At 43.5% G+C, this 21,461-nt stretch overlaps 1 long non-coding RNA gene across 2 annotated transcripts in view; it reads left to right on the forward strand.

Annotated features, from left to right (window-relative positions):
- The window catches only part of LOC129045738 (uncharacterized), a 171,330-nt gene that overhangs the window by 122,039 nt on the left and 27,830 nt on the right, over positions 1-21,461 (forward strand). For both annotated transcript variants that reach the window (XR_010407714.1, XR_010407713.1), the window contains one exon: positions 2,564-7,251. This is a non-coding gene — a long non-coding RNA (uncharacterized LOC129045738). The remainder of the gene's footprint in view (positions 1-2,563; positions 7,252-21,461) is intronic.

Raw genomic sequence — 21,461 nt, forward strand, 5'->3', positions numbered from 1 at the left:
TGATTGCTTTTTCTGCTGCTGTGATGTTTGTCAAATTCGCTCTAGCCTTGTCCAATTAAGCTCCATGAGCTGAATTAATAATGAAGAGATGTAAGTACTGTGCCAGCATGAGAACTGTGAGTGGTGCCACGGAATATGAACTGCTAAAAAAATAAAAAAAATAAAAAAAATTCTTAGAATGATTGAAAAACCACATCTGGATAACTGGAATAATTGCTTTTGCAATCTCGATGCTGTTTTGTACTCTCCGGTGCAAAGCGTGAACTGGAGTATGCTGGGACGTGGTACTTTGTGTGATCCTTCAAAGATGAATGTGGTTTTGAGTTTAGAATGACTTTAAAGGCATCACACACATACACGTTAATTGGATTATTGTTTGTGACCCTGGTAATGAATTTCATTTGCACACTCAATTATGTTCTGGGGCCTTCTAGAGACATGATCTCTCAAGATTTTTAAACTGTCCACAGAGGGGAAGGAGATTATTCGTATTCTTGTTTCCTGAGTGAAAGAAATGACTAAACCAAGTACTTTCGAGAGAATTTGCAAACGTGTGTGCATGCGTGCATGTGCCCATGCGGGCTGTTCATTTCCTTAATATTCACAGGTCAGTCAGTTAAGTTCATTGAATTATTTCAAAATGCACAGATGAATCTAAAGAGAGTTTTCTGAAAAAGGCACATGCTTTCTTACTGGTGATAGCCAATGACAGCTTTCTTGTAGTTTCAGGGGAAGTTCTATTTATTCACAAAGTCAATTGCATTTCAACACAGATGCGCTACTAAATTCCAGTGACATGTTTAGAATAGAGACCCTATGACTAATAAAGCTTTCATTTCTTCCCTGAAGGGAGTGAGACTTGACTAATGGTTTATTGGAATTATCAAAGAGTGTCAAATCCCACTTAATAAGTTCCAGCATGAAATTAGCTAAATTCCCAAAGGCCTTTCTAAAACAATATAGTCAAATAAAAGGTGTTGCGTGCGCTGGAAAGAGTGTTAAAACCAGTTCCTTGGAAATGACGAGAAATAAATCTAACTGTAGGCAGGAGGCAATGTTTATGTATACAGTTAATAACCTTCTTAATGGGACTGCTTGGCTTGGTGATTCCCATATGGGGAGGAAAGTGAGATGTGGAACACAGGGTAGGCGAAGGGCCATAAGTCAATTCCCAGCACTGTTAGTCAAGGATGGAAATTGCAAGGAGAGAAGCAATGGATTTAAAAGCCCCAGCAAGCAGAGAGCGAGGAAGGAGAGATGAGAGGTGTGAGGGGCGGGGGTGGGAGAGGAATGGTTGAGTCCAAACTGGACCATCCTGATGCAGGGAAAACCTACTTATTAGGCCAAAGAACAAGGGATCCCTTCCGCCAAGAAGGATTCCTTTCTGACAGTTCCTTACTAATGACTCAGGAAGGAACATTGCCATTAATAATTTCTCAGGATGAGTGAAGACCGAAAGGGGGGCAGATTATAGAAATGGTTTTGGGGCGCCTGGGTGGCTCAGTCGGTTAAGCAGCTGCCTTCGGCTCAGGTCATGATCCCAGGGTCCTGGAATCGAGTCCCACGTCGGGCTCCCTGCTCAGCAGAGAGCCTGCTTCTCCCTGTCCCTCTGCCTGCCTCTCTACCTACTTGTGCTCTCTCTCTGTCAAATAAATAAATAAAATCTTAAAAAAAAAAAAAAGAAATGGTTTTGGGGGATTAGTGTGTGTGTGTGTGTGTGTGTGTGTGTGTTTAAAGCAAAATCAGAGATCGATCCCAACCACAAGGCTTAAACTGGATTTCAGAGACTTGTGAAAAGACAGCTCTGAGTTAGTCTGAAAAATCTGAGGCACCCAAGGTAATGTAAGTTTAACTCATCTTCTTTTCCCGAATATTTTACCCGTGACTCGAATTGCAGCAAGCTGGGAGCCTGGAGCCCTACTCACATTCAACCCACCAGCGACGGAGCCGCTTCCTACAAGCACCCCACTTCCTGACACTTGAAGCCTTGGCATGGAAGGCGGCTCAGTCGCTTTAGAAGGCCCTGAATAGAAGGGTATTCCACTTTCTGCATAACTTTACATAATTAATAGTTTTCCATGCAAACTATTGTTTGCCTTAATTGTTGTTTCAACAGCTGTTTTCATTAAATTGTAAAGCCCGCTGTGTCTAATCCTTTGAGCGCCACTATTGATAACAAGCACCGCTCTGAAGCTTGCTCTGGAGGAAGAGTTAGCTCCCTGCCAAGCTGGAAAACCGTCCTGAAGTTACTTGAAAAATAAGGCCTACAGTGGGACTGGTTGTGTAGCTAATCCATTAGGCTTTTCAAAAGAGCCGTGCTCTGGACCCTTACGGCTAAATTGACCCAACAACCAATCAATGCCTTTATTTGCTGCGTGGCTGCCCCTGAAGGGTCTTCTAGCTGGGTCCAAGTCATAATCCAAGCCTCCATCAGTACTGGGTCCCTGATGACATAAATGGCCAAACTTTCAGCGCGGCTGGCTCGGGTCCAGTCACACCATTTTGAAGATACAAAGAGGCTGTGTTGCGCGGTGGAATTCATTTTCTTGTTTACTTCCTCCAGAAACAAGAGCATCATCAGCACGCTCAGTGCATCGGATCAGAGCGCGGAGTTGTTGACAGAAGCTTGGCGAGGCTTGCCGGCTTTCCACAAGAAATGCTGGCTTTCTTCTCGTACACCCCCTACCGTTTGTGTCTCTGCCAAGTGTAGCACATCAGAGGGGCCATTCACATAATGACTGTGAAGTCTCATGATACACTTTGATGAAGTGTAACATTTTTTAAAGGATTTTTGTCTGTGCCAAAATGATCGAGGCAGCTGACTAAAAATCGTCCCATCAAAATCAAGGCTGATGAATGGCAGGCGGAGGCAGGAGCCTCCCCTGAGAAGGTGGGGGGATTCCGCAGCCCAAGTGTCTTTCTTTCTACGACTCTGTGCACCACAGATTCGTCTTCTGAAAAGTCATCTTTGTTTCCGATGAATATAGGTCAGTGGCTGATGCTTCAACCTCCAACATTTCTTAAGTCTTTTTTTTTTTCCTACCAACCCCCAGAAGATACAGGGAATGATTCCTCTCTGACGGTTCCCTACTAACGGCTTAGAAAACAACGTTGTTCCTGACACGCTCTTGGTTGGAAAAAGCATACGAGGCATTTCAGCGCAGAGGTTTGCAGGCAGAGGCCGACCCTGGACTCATGTTCAGGTAATTTTGGACTTCTCTTGTTCAGCCGGAATTAAGAGTATGATAACACAATAGTGGTCCTGAGCCAATGAAGAACAGAATCCATCTGCGAACAATGTCTACAAAGATCATGAGCTTCTTTGGGACAAACGTCATGTGTTTATTAAATGCCTGGTCTGTCACGACTACCATTTATTGAATACCTGCTGTATTCACATGGAGTTTGTGATCTTCACAACAGCTCCAGTTTACTCCCTCCATTTTAGGCGAGGGAAGCCAAGGCCCAAATGAGGAACCCGAGGCCGGGAGAGGTTAAGTAACTCAGCCAAAGAGCTGGGAAGTGGGGAAAGCAGGGTCTGACCCGTGCGCTTGCTCACATGATGTGTTCTCTTCCCATCTGTGGTTCACTGCTTCCATTTTACGCCTGATACAGCTCATTAAATGGTGCTCAGTGGGAGAAGAGGAAACAATTTGTGGTTGAATTGGTAAAGGCAGTGAATAAAATGGATTTACAGTTTGCCATTCTCACCTCTCCGCTTTTCAAGGAGACGTTAGCTATGTGGCATCCTTTTATACCGGTGAGCAAATGTATGCTCAGAAACCAGGTTTGGGCATGAGAGAAGCTGGAGTGAGGTTTTGGCTCACCTCGGCCTGTCTGTAGGTTATCTTCTTATTCAAGGTTGAAGCTCGGGACCGGTCCTGCCCTCGGGAGGAAGTGTGGGTGGTGAGCTCGAGGACTTCTCAGAATGTCACAATCGAAGAGACACCTGTGCTCCTGCAAGTTGATGCAGAAACCACAAGTGGAAAGGGAGTTACAGTTCAGTTGCCTTTCGAGTTTTTGTTTCTTTTGGAGCAAGAATCTGTGTCAGAGTGGGATGGAGGGGACTGGAGGAAGAGCGACAGTGAGGAAGTCAGGGAGAGGAGAATTATACAAATGCCTGCGTTTGAATGTGCAAATGACATTCCCTTGGGCTTCTTTAAATGTCTTCATATTGTTTCCCTAAGTACAGTCAAATAAAAGGTGTCAAAAGCTCAGACAACAGAACAAAGGCACCAAGCTAATTTTGTGCACACATTGCAAGGAATAAACTACAGGGTTTCACTCCCCTGTTTCCAAAGAAAGCATATTTCAGGAGCCAAGATGGATGCATTCCGGTTTGCACTTAGATCTTACTAATTATTTAGACTTTGAAAAGAAACAGCAACCCAAATCCAAGTGTTGCAGAGAAGTTTAGGCACCCAACTTTGTACACCTGAGGCTTTGTGAAAGAAAGGGTGAGGGAGGCTAACGGACCGCAGAGGTGTGGGGAAGGCTTCTCATGACATGGAAGCCAGGAAGGAGTTACACACAGCCTTCTGCACAGGAGCCTTGTGTAATGGACCCCAAGGTGTTGTGAGAGGTCTTTCAGCCTCCCTTCCATACCACAGTATGGGCTTATGCATTTTATGGAGGGTGAGTATCCTATTGGGGAGTCGATCACAAACTCCTTAGCCCATTTCAAATAGAAAGCACTCAGACTTGAAAGGAAAAGGACTCCAGTATAGTACTTTCAGGAGCCCTTGAGTGAGGGAACCACAAAAATCCATCTGATTTTAAAGAAGACTCTCACTATCTCACCCCCTACCCTCACTTTCCTCATTGGAAAAATGATGGTTTTAGATTCTCTGAATCCCTCCCAGCATTAAAAGTGGATAGTTTTGGCATTCAGTAAGTACAGACTAATGCCTTTCATTTCCACTGATTCTAAGAGGATCTTGAAACTAATTGAATCAGTCCAAATTGACAAATAAAAACGTCTATTTGTCACTTTCCAAATATGCTCTATTTCTGATCCTTTGCTCAACATTTCTCAAAGTGTGGTCCCTGGACCGAGGACATCAACATGGCCTGCCCCTGCCCCAACCACTTACTGAATAGAAATTCTGGAAGTGGGGCCCAGCCATCTGCATTTAAACAAGCCCTCCAGGTGATTTTGGTGCTTGTTCAAATCCCAGACCGCTTGCTCAAGCTCTCCTGGCTGCCTGGAATGCCTTTTTTGAGGTCTACTTGAGACTTTGCTCAGATTTTGCTTTCTTCAAGAAGCCTTGCCAGCATCTCACAAATGAAATTAAGTTCTCCTTTTCCTACCATCTTGGAGCATTTCCCTTCTACCATTGTCAAAGAACTTACTAGAACTTCCTTCCAATGCTGTATCGGTATGTGTCAATCTTTGTCCAAGATGTGGAGCCTGGCAGGGTGTGGTAGGCTGCCTCTAAAATGGCCCCCAAAGATCCCCATCTGTTGGTAGTCATGACTTGTGAATTCCTCTCCTTTTTTAAAAATTTTAATTAATTAATTAATTTATTTATTTTTTGTATTCCCCTCCTTTTGAATGTGGGTTGATCTATTTCTGTGGCAGAAGTGATGGGATGTCAGTTCAAGATAAGGTTATAAAAAGACTGACATCCATCTTGTCATGATCTCTTGCTTGTCCTCCCTCCCTCCCTCCCTTTCTTCTTCCTGCTTCTTCTCCTTCTGTCTCCCTCTTTCCCCCTTCTCCCTCTCCCCCCACCCCACTCCCCACCCACCAGCCCAGCCACCATGTAAACAAGCCCAGGTTATCCTGCTAGGAAGGCCCTGGAGGATGAGAGGCCACATGGAGAAGCATGGAGGTGGCCTTGAGGAAAGGCACGTGTGAGTGAGCATATTAAGCGGGTCCTCCCCTGAGTTGAACCTTGAAGTGACCGCAGACCCTGCCCACACTTTGATTTGCAGCCTTTTGAGTGACCCTGAGCTAGACCCACCAACTGAAGCTGCTTCTCCATTCCTGAGCCACAGAAACTATAAGATCATAAACGTCTATCATTTAAGTTGCTAAGTTTTGGAGTCATTTGTTATGCAGCAGTAGATAACTAAATATATAGGACTGGCATGCTTTTGCTTTGTCTCCAAAGCACATAATAGGATGCTTTGCTCATAATAGTTTATTATATGATTGTTGGACTCCGAGGAATGTTGCCTTGAGAAATTTTCAAGAGTAGTTAATTTCTAGGTTTAAAAGGGATGTATTCACTGTCAGTCCCAGGCAGCATATGTTGAATAAGTTACAGGAAAGGAACAAAAAAGGTGAGGGTTAGGGGAGCCTAGAATGAAAGGAAGAAGGGGAAAACATATGCTAAGTTTGAGGGAAACTCAAGTAGGCTTCTGGACTGCAGTTGTTGTTCTCCAGCTTGATGAAATAAGAGATGTTTTAAAAACCATCTGAAGAAGATTGAGGCCCAGCTACCCAAATAAATATGTGCAATATGATAGAGAAATCCCAGAAGTGCCAAAATGTCAACGAGAGGCCACCATTTGAAGACCCAAGTGCAACAATGTAGAGTCTGAGTTTGGATTCAGCCAAGACAAGTATCCAAATGACTCTGCCTCGCATCTCTTCTTTTGTCCCATGAGATACCTTTGTCTCAACATCCTGACATTCATAAGTTCTCATCGTCAGCTCCCAACTTTGCCTTGACTAATCTTCGAAAAGGAAGAACCACAAATCAGGTGGGATTTGGGAGTAGCTGGAGTTCAGTCTTCCTTCTTGTATGCACCATCGACCTCTTGCCTGGCTCAGGGTACCTCTGGTTTCTTTCCCCTTTCTTATCTGCACGAGGGCTGACCGTGCCTGAGAGGAAAGAGAGAGTTTTGAAGGCAGGCCAGCAGCCCACCTGCTCACAGGACCAGAAGCTTGTCCACAGTGTGATGACATTCTGTTCATTCCACCCTTTGGGAGCAGAAATGCAACCTGGGCGCTCCTGAACACTACTGCTTGGTGCCTTCCACCACGCATGTGCCCGCGTACACATGTACACACATGGGTGTAATGCACTCCTCTGAAAACTTGCATCACAGAGAGAATGCATCCATCTGGAACCAGCAATGGAACGTCCTTCTCCTGGTACTTCAGGACATAATGGAGACTGACCTCAGAGATTGCTGATTGGGTGAAGCATGAAGACTTCTAATTTCAAATGAGCTTGTCTGCACTTTGCTTGAGAAAACTCTTGGCTTGGATGACACCCACTAAAATACGGTTTATTTGGTGTAAGTGCAAGTATTTTTCTTTTCATTTTAATTTTCTCATTTCCTGAACACAGTGCTTTCTTTCTGAGAATTGTTTCATCCCACTCTTGTTGTCATGTTTGGCTGCATTTTGAAGAGTAAAAAATTGTTTAAGAGAAAGGCTCAATTAAGTTTTATATATTAGCTTGGCGCCTGCTTGTGTTACTTAACTAAAGAAAAGCCAAGTAAAACTCTATAATTCTGTGATTCAAGGCACAGCACTTTGGAGTAAGTGTCGGACAAAATTGTTTCTCTTACCATATGAGAGGTGGCCTCAGCCAGCTTTTTTGAGTTTGGAGGAATTTTGAAGTTGTTGCTTTACAGAAACTGTGATCTGGTTGGGGAGATCCTCTGGGCTCAACATGCTGCAGTTTCTCACTTGTTCCTCTCCTTACATGCCTTCCTCACCCTTCCCAGCGAACTTTCCTTCTGAGGGGCACTGGGGAGAAATGACCATCTCCCCTTGCTCTCTCCTGGGCTCTCCCCACGGAGAAGGGAAATGTGAGATGATGAGAGCCCCACATGGCTCAGTGGGGTGAGTGAGTGGGTGAAATGGCTCACAGGGGGCCATTTTCTCCTGAATTCTCAGTGGAATCCGAGTCATGCTACGTCCAAGGGGACGTAAGTTAGATTAGATAATGAATTCTCTGCAAAGCTCACTTTCCCCTTGTGGATTTACCTGAATCCACATTTTGAGGAAAGATATAAAAACCATATTGGTCTCTGGTCCAAGTAGTTATTTCTAATACATTCTTGTCAGATACTAAAAACGGTATCCTAATCTCTCTTCCACTCTTGCATTCATGTCTCAGTTGGCTCAGCAATCAAAGCCTGGGCTACAACCAACACCCTCTTTCCCCCTCCTCCCCCCACCCCCTGCCCAGCTCTGAGGGCTCGTTCTAGCTCCTCTGCCTGCTTGTCCTCACCTATCCTTGTCCAACTTTGATTTGTTTGGTCTCAGAAATGCTGAGGTGGGTCCTTGCTCTTCCCCATCGGAAACTTACTCTTGCTGCAGAAGATGCTGAGCGTAGTAGGCAGGGACCAAACAATGCTGGTGCACAGTGATGGCATTCCAAGATCCAGCGCTGCCCAGCCCCTGCCTCCTCCCTCTGTTTATCCTTTTGTCAACGTGGAAGACATTTTCCAGGACAGAAAAGCCACACATTCCTGGTATAATTTAGAGACTACTGTTAAGCAGATGGTATAAGTGGTTTATTTTTAAGGAGGTTATTACTGGTCACAAAACTTCCAAGTCAGCTATTTGCAAGGAACCCTTATGAAGGAAGCCCCTGTTTGTGGTATCCACCCTCAAGAGCATCTGACAGAGGGCTTACTGTACTTTTGCGCTCAGCCACACTTAATCCATTTATAAGACCCCTTTGTATGAGATGCCTTTCCAGAGGAAATTAATGTAGGATATTGCAAACAGCTTTTAAGAATGTCTTTTCTATAGAAGAACTGTGTCGTTCTGAGAGCAAAGTGAGCTTTTTTCCCCCCCACATTGTTATGACTTGACATCTCCAGTGTGGAATGTTTCCAGCCAGTTATGATAAGAAAAGCCTGGATTTTTCACTGTTGTGGAAACCACAGTAAAAGAAAGCTATTCTATTATCTATTCACTTACTCTCCTCCTATAAATATAAATGCATTTAAGAGATGGGTCCAAGTTTGGGGAAGAGAAGTGGCAGCACTTAAAAATCAGGCAATGAAAAATTGCAAGTTCAAGATGACAATGGCTAGTCATGTGGACAACAGAAAATAAACATGTGCCTTCCAGGGAGGAAGATATTTTCTCGCCCAGTAATAAATTTTAGATTTTGGATTTCTGGGAATGAAAACAAATTTTTAAAATTAAAAACTGACAGCAGATGCCAACTTTTGGGGGTTTTGTTTCATAAGTAGGGCATCATAAAGAAAGCAATTACTGTCTTCAATTTCATCATCCCATAAAATAAAGGACTGACAGTGTGATACAAAAAGAAAAAGTAAGCACAATCTCTTAAAGAACTGTTCTTTAATAAACCTATCTGTATGTAAAATGTCAATACAGTGGGCTTTGGTTTTTCATTCCACAACAGACCATGAACTTGTCCTTACTATTTGGCCCCAGGTCAAGACCTGGTATAGGGAACCGCTGTGCCAGGCATTACGATATGTTGGCAGTGGAGTCATATGACCTGTGGTCAGGTCTGTGCCTTGTCACAAGTGGGTGTGTGTGGTCTTGGGCCAGGTATTTCTCAAGTTTCATCTCTGCTTGTATACAACATGGATAGGAGTGGTCCCACTCTTCCTAAGGCTATTGGGAGGATTTCATGAGGCAACAAGGGAAAGGGACTGGTGCATAATGAGGGCACAGAACTTAACAGCTCTTATCAGGGGACTGACATACCTCCCCCCCCACCCCGACCCTTCCAAGGGCAGACTATAGACTTAAAGCAGAAATGTCGAAAGGAGTTGTCATTAGACGAGCATGATTTTTTGTTTTCTGTTTCTTTGCTGAAGTCATCTGGATTTTATTATTTACATTTATAAGCAAAGCATTTAGCAGATAGAGAATATACATTTGGAAGAAAAGAAACAATATGTCGTGGACATGCCAGTATGGAAAGTGGAGTTCATAGAGAGGCAAAACTTACAGCTTTTCAAGCAGAGACCCATAAGTCCTGGTAGCAGACACAGTCTTGTCTCCGAGAGCTGCTTTTTGCGGTCAGCTGGAGAGACCTCAGTGTTCTCCTCAAACCTTAGGTGCAAGAGTGCTCCCCCTACCATTTATTTTCTTTCTCTTGTTCTGATTTTGTCATCGTTAGTCAACTTCTGATTAATAACTTGCCTCATCCGATATTTTGCTCTGAGCCTCATTCTCACCTGGCCTCTGTCCTTTCTACCTGACAGACTCCTAGTCATCCTTCAAGATGGCCTCTTTTAAAAAGATTCCTTCGTCTGCCATTTCCCTAATTCCTTTTCACTGATTTCTTTTCCCTCTCAATCTTTTTCCATGAAATTATGAGATCTGTGAGATCTAGAAAGGCAGGGATGTCATTATATGACAGGGTAGCATTATTTGCTTTTCCAGGTGCAAAGTAAGCACTTCCAAATGCTTGTGGGCTGGGTGTTGTCATAAAGACATTGAATGAAGATCAGCTTGTAGGTGAACAAGACGTTCGGCGGTGTTGTAGCAGAGTAATGTGGATGAGCCATTTCTCGGGGGAAATGTTTGTGTGTTTTTAAACTGTTGCTGAAAGAGCACTTTCCTCTGGGGAGGGAGTTACTGAACCACAACCAAGCAATTATAACAATAGCAAGTGCATTTTATTGAGTGGGTACTATGTGTTGATACCCAGTGTGTTGATAACAAAGTGGCTTACCTGCATTATCTTCTTAAATGCTTGCAGTCGTCCCATTAGGTCTTTCTCATCCCTGCTTTACAGATGATAAACTGAGGTTTGGAAGGCTTACAAAATCTCATAGGTCACATGGGTGCTGAGTACTGGAGCTGGCACTTGAACCCAGGTCTGATTCTGAAGCTCAGGTGCCTGCTCAGGCCACCACATGCCAGGTAACCTCCATCACCCTGTCTGGTACCCTCAGAGCAGTGACGAACACCACAGAGCTTGAGGTCGCCGAGACATGTTTTTGCAAAAGCATTACACTTCAAAGGAACATGTCTTTAGAAATACATGGAACGCTTATAGCTGGGGAGATTCTGAAAGTTTGCTGATGGATGGGATGATATATTTGGGTACTTGAGAAGACTTTTATGGGGATGCAATTAATTTTGCAACAGGTAACATCTGAGTAAAAAAAAAACTTACAGGTATAAACGTGCGGCATGGGAAGAGAAATTGTGGTAGACTCAGCCTAAAACAACTCCAATTAATTTATATGTGAGGAGCTCAAACCCTCTATGAATCTTACCTTGTGGCAAAGAACCAGTGCCTAATTGCAAAAATGCTAAGTTGACAGCATTCTCCCATAAGTGAAATGCAGAAAATGGGCTCAGTTCCAGTCTTTTCACTAAAGATTTAGTTCTTTTTCTTTTTTGCCCCACGAACGTAAACTTAATAAACAAACAAAAGGATTAGGTTTTTTTTTCTCAGTAAGAATTTCTTCACTAAAGGACTATTAGCTAGCTTTGAAAAATCTGTATTAATGAAAACACATTGTTAATTACACCACTGATTATAATCTTTTATTAATTCCTAAGTCTAAGAAGCGCCTATTAACTGGAAACAACACAATTTAGGAAATAAACCACAACAAAATCCTAGAAGAATAAAAGTACTTTGCCACAAATGGTTTTGACCTCTTATCATCCCTTTAATGTTCTCTAACATTCTTGAAGACTGGGTTTGTGTTGACTCTTACTTTCATATTATCCACAGTTTCCTGCGGTGGTTGAACTGGAATGAATTCTCATCTTCTCGGAATTGATCCGAATATTGGTTTCCTTTGAAGTCAGTTTTAACTTTGCTTCTGAAGTAGCAGAGGAAGATCAGGATTATTCCCCCCTTTGCTTGACCATAGCTATTCTTGGCCTATTTTAATGTACAAGCACCTGCCTTTTTGGTTTTAAGGCCATTCCAATGAGCCAGGAGTCTGACTGGCTGAACAGAGAAAGACAAATACTAAGTATATGATCTCACTTACATGTGGAATCTAAAAAAGCTGAGCTTGTAAAAACAGAGTAGAATGGTGGTTACCGGGGACTTTGGGGCTGGGGGAATTGGGGAGATGTTGTCTAGGGGTACAAACCTGCAACTAGTAGAGAAATATATTTGGGAGGTCTAATGCACAGCATAGTGATCACACTCAACAAGACTGCATTATAAACTTCAAAGTTGCTGAGAGACTAGATCTTAATTGTTCCTAGTACAAAAAAGAAATAATTATGTGACATGATAGAGGTGTTAGCTAATGCTACAGTGGTAATCATACTGCAATATATAAATGTGTCATGTCAACACATCATGCATTGTAAACATACATGATGCAATATGTCAATTATATCTCAATTAAAAAATAAAAATATATAAAGATTTTGTTTATTTCAGAGAGAGAGAGCGAGAGTGAGCGAGAGAGCACAAGCAGGGGGAGCTGCAGACAGAGGGAGAGGGAGAAGCAGACTCCCTGCTGAGCAGGGAGCTGGACTCGGGGCTCCATCCCAGGACCCTGAGATCATGACCTGAGCCGAAGGCAGACGCTTAACTGACTGAGCCACCCAGATGCCCCCTAAAATAAAAAAAAAATTAAAAAGGAGTGGCTTGAGGGGCGTTTGGGTAGCTCAGTCAGTTAAGCATCTGACTCTTGATCTCAGGGTCGTGAGTTCAAGCCCTGCACTGGGCTCCACTCTGGGTGTGGAGCCTACTTAAAAAAAACAAAAACAAAAACAGAGTCTGGCTTGAAATCTGTATGTGGTATGGCAAAATGTGATTTTAACCTTTAAAGACAAAAGAATACCCTTTATCCTCTACTGTGCTGATTTCTTTGGGGGATAAAGATTAATTAATTGCAAGGGGAAGAAGTGTGCCGCCTATAATTATGTGGTATGTGTAAGAAAAGGCTAGGTCAAGTGCATGAACACAGCTTCTTTTATAAAACAAGACCTGACTTGGGTGAATAAAAGCAACACTGGGAATCGGACCAGTGAAAGAAATCAACCCAGATGTTACTACGTTTTATTATGAAAGTAACAATAGCATGAAATCACTTTTTTAAAAATTCAGAAACAACCTACACTTATTCTCAGTTAGAACTCATTATTGGTCCCTCGTTGAACTTTGGAAAGATTGAAGCTGAAAGAAACCAAGTGTTCAGAATGCACCAGCAAAATTCTCCTTAATTTAATGATTGGGAAAGAATAGGATCAGTAGAAGGTTAGATGTAGCATTGAATCCTTTAAAAAAAAAAATCTTAAAAGGCCACACGTCGTCACATCGACTGGGAGTAGGTATAACACAGACTTCTTTCAACAGAATTGGGTAAATATTTGACCTCCAATGTCATTACAGTTAATGTATATTCTGGACCTCAGAGGACATTCAGACGGGAGCTGTGCTTTCTGATTGGCTCCCTCCTAGCCTTTGCTTGCTTGGAAAAGACTGGTAATATACTTTGTCCTTAACTTGGTGAAGTTCAATTCCTAGCTGTTCAATAGCTAAGACAATAATGATCTCATCCATTGACGAATTAAGTTCATGTGATTTGTAAATCAGTACATGATAATAATAACTTCTGGGTTAATTGTTAACTCTCAGAAAGTATTCAGGCCAATACCATCCCTTTATCTAATCCTGAGAAGATGAGATTGAGATGTAGTTGGTGCACATACGTGCATGAATGTCCCATAAAATAAAAGTTGATTACAATTACATTAATATTCCTAGAACTTGTCTCTCTCTTGTGATTCCCTTTAAGGATGCAACAGACTCCCCTATGTTAAATTACTCATTCTGATAACTATGTGAGAAGAAGAGGCACAGATGGTATTTCTGAGAATGGCATCAAAGCATTTAAAATGCTCATTGGCAACATATCGCATATTTACATGTGAGTGGAAAGTCATCTTTTGGCTACATTAATGCTGCAAAAATAAACAGGCTTTGGTCTCTGATGCAAAGTTTAAAGTTCTCATGGCAATATTTGTTTCTTCACTTTGCTTCCCAGGTACAATAAAAAAGTCAACATTTATCCGTCAACTGCGTGTATTAAACACCCACTGTGTGTTCAGCATCAGGTGCTGTTGGAGCCTTAGAGAGAAAGACATTCAAGGACTTTATAGTTTAATGGGGGAGAAGGAGAAACACAAATGTGTACATGTAAACAAGCAGGGCTGCAGACGTATAAACATACACACAGTCCTGACCATCTGCGCAAAGAGAGAGGCAGAAACTGACTGCAAGGATAAAGGTGGGTGGAATGAGGCAGGCGCCTGAAATGAGGTGAGCCTTGTTTTGCAGAGGCTGTGGTGGGCTTTGAATAGAATTTGCTTTCCATTTCTCAAAAAATTGAGGAGTAATATACACACGGGAACAGAATTTTTCATCCCATTTGCGGTGCGGTTGGTCGGGGTCTGGGATTTGAGGAGAGTGTATTTGGAGTGCAGGCACATGCTGTGGCATGGTTCTCAAAGCGGGCTCCAGACCATCGGCATCCAGACTGGGGCACTTGTGAGAAACCCAAATTCTAAGGCTCCACCCCAGACCTACTGAGTGGGAACTGGCAGTGGGGGCCCGGCCCTCCGTGTTTTTCACAAGCCCTCCAGGACAATCCGAGGCTCATGGAGTCTGAAGACCACTGCTCTGTGCGGTGGCTGGGTGTGAGTTTTGCGCCAGGGCAGTATGCCTTTGAAAGGGTCTAGCGGATGTCCACAGGAGGCATTCTAGAGGGACAGAGCAACTGGTGAGGAGGGGGCAGTTAGTGAAGGCCTGAAGGCTCCCTCCAGAAACTTTAAGAGGCTACTTTGAGCCCTCGGAAATATATCTCAGAGTCTGATTCTGAGTTAATGTCTTTAGAGAATTCTAACTTTCGCATTTCCTGACTTTTATGAGCATGTTGAGTGTTGTAATTCCATGAGGCTTTTAGATGTAATTTCCTCTGCTTTTAAGGAAAAGATGAGATAGGGGGAGGGGATTTTTTAGGGGAGGGGTGGCGGCTGGTAGTGAGATGGTAAAAACAGGGAAACCATTTTCAAAAGGAATAAAACATCAGCAAAGTTATTCTTTAAAGACATTGCTGCAAAGCCCGTATACATGTACTGAAACATAACAGAATAATAAGAAAAGCTAATATTTTTATATAGCTTTGATGATGTGCCAGGCATGTTCTAAAGTACATACATATATTAATTCATTAATCCTCACAGCAGCTTCTGAGGTAGGGCCTATTGTTATTCCCATGTGATAAATGATGTAACTATAGCACAGATCGGGTAAGAAACTTGCTCAGGCCCACACAGCTACTGCTGGAATTAGAACTCAGGCTTTCACGCTGTGTTTTGAACCCTTAACGCTATTTTATGCTGCAAGAACTTAAACACTGGATGACGAGTATTTTCTGTTTTGAAAAAGTGACTCATTGTTCTGAATTGTTTGGCATTTGAGAATTAGGCTTCAGGGCCTGATGATTTTCTTATTTAATTTTCTGGTTGGCCAGCCGAGTATTTCCCAAGTCTACCCACTTCTCACAGAAGGTAGCCGAAGCTGACTTCTGGGTAGAGTAAATCAGTTACAAAATAAAGGTTAGGCTCAGCGCCCAGAGCAAAGCTTGAAAAGACTCTGGAATGATCTCCCTTCAGCCCCGAACCATTTAGCTTGGCCTCGGCAACCCCTCCAGGGCTTGGGAGCTCCTAGAAGCCCAGGTTTCCCCCTGAGTGCAGGAAGAGGGGCTTCCATGGGGTAGAGGGAAATAGGGGGAGAAGAAAGGAAGGCCTCGGCCTGTTTGTTGATAGGGTCTTGTCCCCTTCAGGTCATTCTCAGGACAAACAGTGGTCACCATTTTTTGGTGAAGAGCATGGGCTTTGGGGGTCAGATGACCACCTGGGTTGGAGGCCTGAGTCCTTCAGTTACAAAATGCAGATCATATTATGCTTGTCTTAGTGTTGTTGAGATAATGACATAAAGGCACTTAAAGTTCTTAAAACTATACCTGGCACAGAGTAAGCACTGGGGTGCTCCTTCTTACTTCTTCTCGTTTCCTGATCTCCTCCTACTTGCCTGGCACTGTTCTACAGCTTTTGAAAGAATGAATGATTAGCTAACTCTATTGCTCGAAGCAACACTATGATCAAGGTAGCTACCATTTTGCAGGGGAGGAAACTGAGTGTCAGTGGGGTCCTTTGCCCAAAGTGATCCAAGCAGGGAGGGGCGCAGTGGGGCTTTCTGTGTGCGGGACCTGAGCCGCCGACTGGGTGGCTCTGCCGTCCCTCGTCCCACAGACATACAGGGTCCCTGCAGGCGCCTGCACTGGATTCAGATACTTGGCTGCGGGGTCCTGGGGAAAGTACTACTGAGTTATAGCCTTGTTCATGCTTTTAAAAAGGCTGGATTTGAAGTCGCTTTTAATCACTTGACTCATAAACTTCTACCCCTCCTGGGGGAGTCCTCCCCATAGATTGTCTTGTGGATGCATCAGCACAAGAAGTGTTTGACGGGACCTGCAATTTGCTTGTCATTTTCTGCCCATGCGAGTGGTTGATGAATGGTCTGAGTAACACATGAGATGCTCTGTGAGGGTCCGAGAGTAGACCCTGCAGTAGCATTCCCTGACACTTCTCACATCTTCTGTCGCACTGCCACTAACACATTGACATCATACGCTTGGAGCTCGCTGTTCCGTGTTTACCTCTGAAGGACCAGCTGGTCCAAACTAGGAGAGACAGCATGTATGTTAGGATCCCTTGTGACCTCTGACCTCTGCCTAGGCCTGGGTTGCTGTCAGGGTCAAAGCCAGGCACACCGCTCAACCTCATGCTGCTGTTTTTTGCTGTTCTCTGTTAGTCAATCAACAGGTTTGGACTTCTTTAGTAGATTGATTTCTTCTCCTGATGCCTTACTGTGTCCATGTCAGACAAGGCAGGCCAGTCTTGGGGACCCAAAAGTAGGTATCCCTCGATGTGTTGTGAGAGACCGAAATTCAGGAGCGTATATGTTTTGTTTTTTTGTTTTTTTGTTTTTTTTAGAGAGTGAGCGAGAGAGAAACAGCATGAGAGGGGAGAGGGTCAGAGGGAGAAGCAGGCTCCCCGCCGAGCGGGGAGCCCGATGTGGGACTCGATCCCAGGACCCTGGGATCATGACCTGAGCCGAAAGCAGACGCTTAACCATCTGAGCCACCCAGGCGCCCAGGAGCATATATGTTTTAACTGCTATTTACACAGTAAATCTTTTGATGTTATAAGATTTACTTTAAAGTATACTATATGCCAAGAAAATAAAGAAGCAAGAAGCAAAATTTACAGTATCAATAACTACATAAACCTAAAAATACAGACTGTACTTGACTTTTAGGTAGCAGGTTGAAACATAAAAGGTTGCCAATATTTGATATTTTTGACCTATAAAAACAGAATGACCCTTGGGGAACAATGGAGTTAAAATTAGGTGAGAAAAGAAAAGATTCAAAAATAGCAAAATGGAAGCCCCCCTCCCTCTTCCCATTTGTTAATAAGACAAGTGATAAACTGAGGGAGTTTAGCTAGAAAATTTAGCAGTATCTTTATTGGCTAGGGGTGGGAAATTTTTATAATTCAGGAAAGATAAGTTGGGTGATACAAAATATTAGAGGAAAAGTATTGTCAGGGGCACTGACTTCACCCACCTGAATAAGTCTCAGTTTCCTCATCTGTAGATTGGGAACACTGTGCTGGATAATTCAATGTGAAGAGTCTGAAACTTAATAGACACCTGAAATAGGCATGGGATTTGGAAGGCAACTCTGTGAGTCGGGATGCTCCACAGTAGAGAAAATCCTTTTTGAAGATGTATTGGTTAGGCCGATCAGTTTAGGATTGGTATCTTTACATATATGTTTCCAAGGCCTGTTTAAAACTTGACATTAAACAGAAGCATTCCTGAGTTGCTACATTCCAGGGGATTTTAGACACACAGATTTCATGGCCATCATCCAAAAAAAAAAAAAAAAAAAAAAATCCATTTGTAGTTTGACCACAAACAGGAGGTGATTCTTGTTACCATCAGAACACCCAGAAACATCTTCTTGCATCTCAGTGTGACAAAGGGCATAGAACATACATTCTCACCCCCTTCAGAGGATTCTGAGGAGCTACAGGGTGGGGGTGGGGGTGCGTGGACAGAGAAGGAGCCTTTTCTGGGCAGTTAACAAGCCAGTCAGGTAAGAGCATTTCACAGATGCATTGGAGAGGAGCGATATCATGATAACATCTGTATTTTTGAGGAAGTCCATCAACAAGGTCTAAAGTGAATTCTTCAAATGGGAGTGTGATCCCCATTTCAAGGAAGTGGCCCAATGCTAAGAGAGAACATTTTCAAAATACCAAGAACATGCCAGGTATTCTTTCAAATGTTTAAAAGCATTCATTCTCTTAATCCTGAGAACTCTGGGAGTTCAGCATGGCTTATACACATGATAACAGTGAGGCAGAGCTGGGATGTGAAGGTTGGTGGTCCACACAGAAATGGATTAGGAAAGCCTAGATAACCCTGGGAGAAGAGAAACTGAACAAGGAACAGAAGCTTTCTTTAAGTCAGGAATAGTGGGAAGAACCACAAGTTTCTATCCTAGTCCTGCTATGATTCTTTTTTGGGGGGTGGGGGGAAGGGGCAGAGGGAGGGGGAGAGAGAGAATCTCAAGCAGACTTCCCACTGTGCTCAGAGCTCCACATGGGGCCCAATCTCACAACTCTGAGGTCATGACCTGAGCAGAAATCAAGAGTCAACTGCTTGGGGCGCCTGGGTGGCTCAGTCGGTTAAGCATCTGCCTTCGGCTCAGGTCATGATCCCGGACTCCTGGGATCAAGCCCTACATCCAGCTCTCTGCTCAGCGGGGAGCCTGCTTCTCCCTCTGTCTCTGCCTGCCACTCCATCTGCTTGTGCTCTCTCTCTCTCTCTCTCTCAGATAAATAAAATCTTAAAGAAAAAAAAAATGAGTCAACTCCTTAATGGATTGAGCCACCCAGGTGCCCCCCACTATGATTCGTTTAACAGAACAATGATGTGTCACTTAATTATGTTACACACACACACACACACACACACACGAGTTCTCACTCTCAGCTACTCTGTTGTCTTCATAAACCCTAAGATAATGCATCTTTCCAGGTGCTGTTAGCGGCTGGTGGCTGGATGGGGGGTGTGTGTGGCCTCAGCTGATAGTGCAGGTTAAGTGCAGGGCTTGGTATCCTAAGGACCTGGGTTCAAATGCTGGCTCTGCTACTATTCAGCTGTGTGACTGCTAATCAGCTGTGTGGCCCTAGTCAATTGCCTGACGTCAACTATTAGTAAAATAGGTTTAATAATACCTGCTTCACACAGCTTCTGAGAGGTTTATTTATTTATTTATTTATTTTTAAAGATTTTATTTATTTATTTGACAGAGAGAGAGAACACAAGCAGGGGGAGTGGGAGAGGGAGAAGCAGGCTTCCCGCGGAGCAGGGAGCCCGATGCGGGGCTCGACCCCAGGACCCTGGGATCATGACCTGAGCCGAAGGCAGACGCTTAACGACTGAGCCACCCAGGCGCCCTTCTGAGAGGTTTAAATGAGCGCAGAGGTATAAAGTAGTTAGCACAGTCCCTCGCACACAGTAAATGCTTAAGAAACAGTGAAAATAGTAGCTCTTTCTAGTCACCTAACAAAGGAAGCCGCCTCCTTTTACAATACTCAACAACGGTTCCAGGTTTGACTGGGGTGTGACACTCTATAAACGTGTTCCTCAAGGTATTGCAGTGGACCCAATAGATGAAATATATTTAAAGATACTGTTCGTTATCTTGCCAATTTTATGGGCCAATGAACCAGGATCTACACTAATCATGGAAATGAAGTGAAAAAGGCAGTTCTACTAAGCTCAGAGTTTTGGTAGGGCAACTCTTCCCACAGATGCCTCCACTGGGTTTCCTTTTCCCCATTTGCTTTTCTACTTCTGTGCACGAAGCCGGAGCTATGTGTATTTTTGTTCCCAGTGTTCTCATGTGTTGATTTGTTTCACCTACTAAAATGTAGTGAGCTTAAGAAAAGTTCAATTAAAATGAAACATAAATATTTTCTTTCTTACCGTGTCATTAAAAACTCTCTCCCCGACTCCTGCATAGTTACTTGGCACCCACCCAAAGGAAACATTTTTCCCTCTTGGCCCCCAGTGTTTAAAGCATAGAGGAAACAGATCTGCTTAGTCTGTCTCGACAGGATCCTTACATGGGGAGAGGAGCAGAGGTTTCCAAGGATTGGAAAACAGAGTACAAAGTAGGAAAGCAAGCAAGGAGGAAAAAGATGGAGAACACAAGCAGAAAGAGGGAGAGGGGGAGATGTCCATTCTAGGCTTTTCCATGAAATCGGTTTCTGGAAGATGGCATCTTGCCTTGGGTTTCTGCATCAAAGAGATAAAACTCACTGTTGACCTTCCTCCAGAAGAGAGTCCAATGCAGCATTATTCCTGGCTATTTTTGATGGATTCTACCATTATCCAACATAGCTAGTACTTCAGGTTCACGCTATTGGGTGATAAATCATCTTTACTAGCCACAGTGGCACTAATATTTATTGAGCAGTTACTGTGTGCTATGAAGTTAACAAGGATTAGTTTCTTTAATCCCTAAAGAAAATCTTATGAGCTAGATACAACTATATCCCCAATGTCAAAAATGGGGAGCCTGAGGTTTCGGGAGGATGGTGGAGGCCGGATTCAAATCCCAGCAATTGGACCCCAGAGCCTTGCGCCCTGTATCATATTCTATAGCACACTCCATGTTTTCAGACACTGTTTCAAAGCTCTTCCCATTCTAACTCTTCTCTTTCTCTCCTTCCTCCTAATCTTTTGCCTTCCCCTCTTTCCATGAGTCCACCCCATGCGTCAAGTTCTATTTTGTAAGTGGGGGATCATCCAATTTTATTTCCTCTCACAGAGTTAAGGTATTCCTACCAGGCATCTTTTCAGTAGTTACCAATCCAGTGAAAATACTCTGGCTCCACAGCAAATTCAAATAGAGGGAACTGCTCCATCTAGAGTTTCATTTTGCAAGTAAGTTGTTATCTGTTCCATATAATGCCTTCCTCCCATCCTCCCTGCCCCTCCTCCCCAGAAGCCTTTGCCTTGTCTAAACATTAGGCTTTCTATTCCAGGTTGGGCCCAAAATAAACTGATCTATGGTGGCGTGCACAGCCGGTCGCTTCCTGTAGAGATTTGGAGGGCAGCGCATTTCTTTTCATCCTCTTTTCTAAACAAATATATCTCTATTTCTATCTTTCTTCCTAGGGAATGGTTCTTCTCTTCTTCTTCCCATACTCTGCTCTCTTTCCTCCCCTGCCCCCTTTCTTTTATCCATTTAGCTTCTTCAATTTCTGTTCTGCCCACTTTAAAACAATACCATCGGCCCTGAGGTCAGAGTGAGCTGTCGTTTAACGGTGTGCTTGTTTGCATTGGCCCATCCTGACATTCAGGTAGAAAAATTTCATCCAGAAAAGTGACACAGAGGCAGCTGAAATCCAGATAAGGGTTTCTTCT

The sequence above is a fragment of the Mirounga angustirostris genome, unplaced genomic scaffold, assembly GCF_029215605.1.
Source record: "Mirounga angustirostris isolate CCGP_5_RB_7025 unplaced genomic scaffold, mMirAng1.0.hap1 SCAF_15, whole genome shotgun sequence".
Lineage (NCBI taxonomy): Eukaryota > Metazoa > Chordata > Mammalia > Carnivora > Phocidae > Mirounga > Mirounga angustirostris.